A 2,808-nucleotide genomic window follows, 5' to 3' on the forward strand; every position below is an offset into this window, starting at 1 on the left:
CTATCAAACTCTTAGAGGAAACCATAGGCAGAACACTCTATGACATAAATCACAGCAAGATCCTTTTTGATCCAGCTCCTAGAGAAATGGAAATAAAAACATAAATAAACAAATGGGACCTAATGAAACTTAAAAGCTTTTGCACAACAAAGGAAACCATAAACAAGACGAAAAGACAACCTTCAGAATAGGAGAAAATATTTGCAAATGAAGCAACTGACAAAGGATTAATCTCCAAAATTTACAAGCAACTCATGCAGTTCAATATCAAAAAAACAAACAACCCAACCCAAAAATGGGCAGAGGACCTAAATAGACATTTCTCCAAAGAAGATATACAGATTGCCAACAAACACATGAAAGGGTGGTCAACATCACTAATCATTAGAGATATGAAAATCAAAACTACAATGAGGTATCACCTCACACCAGTCAGAATGGCCATCATCAAAAAATCTAGAAACAATAAATGCTGCAGAGGGTGTGGAGAAAAGGGAACTCTCTTGCACTGTTGGTGGGAATGTAAATTGATACAGCCACTATGGAGAACAGTATGGAAGTTCCTTAAAAAACTAAAAATAGAACTACCATACGACCCAGCAATCCCACTACTGGGCATATACCCTGAGAAAACCATAATTCAAAAAGAGTCATGTACCACAATGTTCACTGCAGCTCTATTTACAATAGCCAGGACATGGAACCAACCTAAGTGTCCATCAACAGATGAATGGATAAAGAAGATGTGGCACATATATACAATGGAATATTACTCAGCCATAAAAAGAAACGAAACTGAATTATTTGTAGTGAGGTGGATGGACCTAGAGACTGTCATACAGAATGAAGTAAGTCAGAAAGAGAAAAATAGCTCCTTTCACTCTCAAGCATGGCACACCACAGAAGGATGTTATTATCAAGTCAGATGCACCCGACACCCTATTAGTGGAGAAGCATCCAGATTATATAGCATCCTATGGCTCAAAGAAAGATGAATACGAATACTGTATGTCTGAATATTTGAGAATGAGTGGCATCTATTGGGGTCTGACTGTAATGGGTCTCATGGGACAGCTACATCGCACGAATAGAGAAGAAATGCTGACATTTATTAAGTTTTGTCAACACGAGTGTGGTGGAATACGTGCTAGTATTGGACATGATCCTCATCTTTTGTACACTCTTAGTGCTGTCCAGATTCTTACTATGATAGTATTAATGTTATTGATGTAAATAAAGTTGTAGAATATATTCAGAGTCTACAGAAAGAAGATGGTTCTTTAGCTGGAGATATTTGGGGAGAAATAGATACAAGATTCTCTTTTTGTGCGGTGGCAACTTTGGCTCTGTTGGGGAAGCTGGATGCTATTAATGTGGAAAAGGCAATCGAATTTGTTTTATCATGTATGAACTTTGATGGAAGATTTGGTTGCAGGCCAGGTTCTGAATCCCATGTTGGGCAGATCTATTATTGCACAGGATTCCTGGCTATTACTAGTCAGTTGCATCGAGTAAATTCTGATTTGCTTGGTTGGTGGCTTTGAGAACGACAGCTTCCATCAGGTGGACTCAATGGAAGGCCAGAGAAGTTACCAGATGTATGCTACTCTTAGTGGGTGTTGGCTTCCCTAAAGATAATTGGAAGGCTTCATTGGATTGACAGAGAGAAACTGCGCAGTTTCATTTTAGCATGTCAAGATGAAGAAATGGGAGGATTTGCGGACAGGCCAGGAGATATGGTAGATCCTTTTCATACTCTATTTGGAATTGCTGGATTGTCACTTTTGGGAGAAGAACAGATTAAACCTGTTAGCCTTGTTTTTTGCATGCCTGAAGAAATACTACGGAGAGTGAATGTTCAGCCTGAACTAGTGAGCTAGATTAGATCCCTTGATGCAAAAGTTGCTTACTGTAGTTTTACTGTTTTAACATTTCAGCATTTGAAGTGCTTCACAAACTTTATGACTGCCATGTTAATATTTTGTACATGAATCATGTTGATTTTAATAAATTATATAATTATACATATTATAAATTAAAGACCTTTATTGTATCTTCAGCTTTCTGTTTTCTTCTGGAATGCTGTTATTCTGAGTGTAATATTTTGTTTATGCTTCAGTGTATTTGTTATCTTGTTTGTCCCCATAACAGCAAACTGGGTTGAACTTTATTTAGCTGATGAAGTCTTGTGTTCTGATTTTCCCATGTACTCCCTTGATATGTTATATATAACTATAGTTAATATAAATTGGTTTTTGTCAATGAGAATGTTAACTGATAAAGAAATGATGAACCCCATAGGAATTAAAAGATGAAAAAAAAAAGGAAAGAGAAAAATAAATACCGTATGCTAACACATATATATGGAATCTAAAAAAAAAAAAAAGGTTCTGAAGAACCTAGGGGCAGGACAGGAATAAAGATGCAGACATAGAGAACGGACTTGAGGACACGGGGAGTGGGGAAGGGTAAGCTGGGACGAAGTGAGAGAGTGGCATGGACATATATACACTACCAAACGTAAAGTAGATAGCTAGTGGAAGCAGCCTCATAGCACAGGGAGATCAGCTGGGTGCTTTGCGACCACCTAGAGGGGTGGGATAGGGATGGTGGGAGGGAGACGCAAGAGGGAGGAGATATGGTGATATATGTGTATGTATAGCTGATTCACTTTGTTATAAAGCAGAAGCTAACACACCATTGTAAAGCATTTATACTCCAATAAAGATGTTAAAAAAAAAGGAATGTATTGAGCATCTATTCTGTGCTAAGTCAAAGTAAGCATAACAGCTACAGCAACAGAAAAGA

General features: G+C 37.7%; 1 pseudogene across 1 annotated transcript; it reads left to right on the forward strand.

Moving 5' to 3' along the window:
- The first annotated feature begins 445 nt into the window (after window positions 1-445).
- Window positions 446-2,462, forward strand: LOC309643746 (geranylgeranyl transferase type-2 subunit beta pseudogene; annotated as a pseudogene). Its single transcript has one exon. The product of its transcript is annotated as a geranylgeranyl transferase type-2 subunit beta pseudogene (transcript).
- The last annotated feature ends 346 nt before the right edge of the window (window positions 2,463-2,808 follow it).

Source organism: Balaenoptera physalus (assembly GCF_965194825.1).
Source record: "Balaenoptera physalus genome assembly, chromosome: 15".
Taxonomy (NCBI): Eukaryota; Metazoa; Chordata; class Mammalia; order Artiodactyla; family Balaenopteridae; genus Balaenoptera; species Balaenoptera physalus.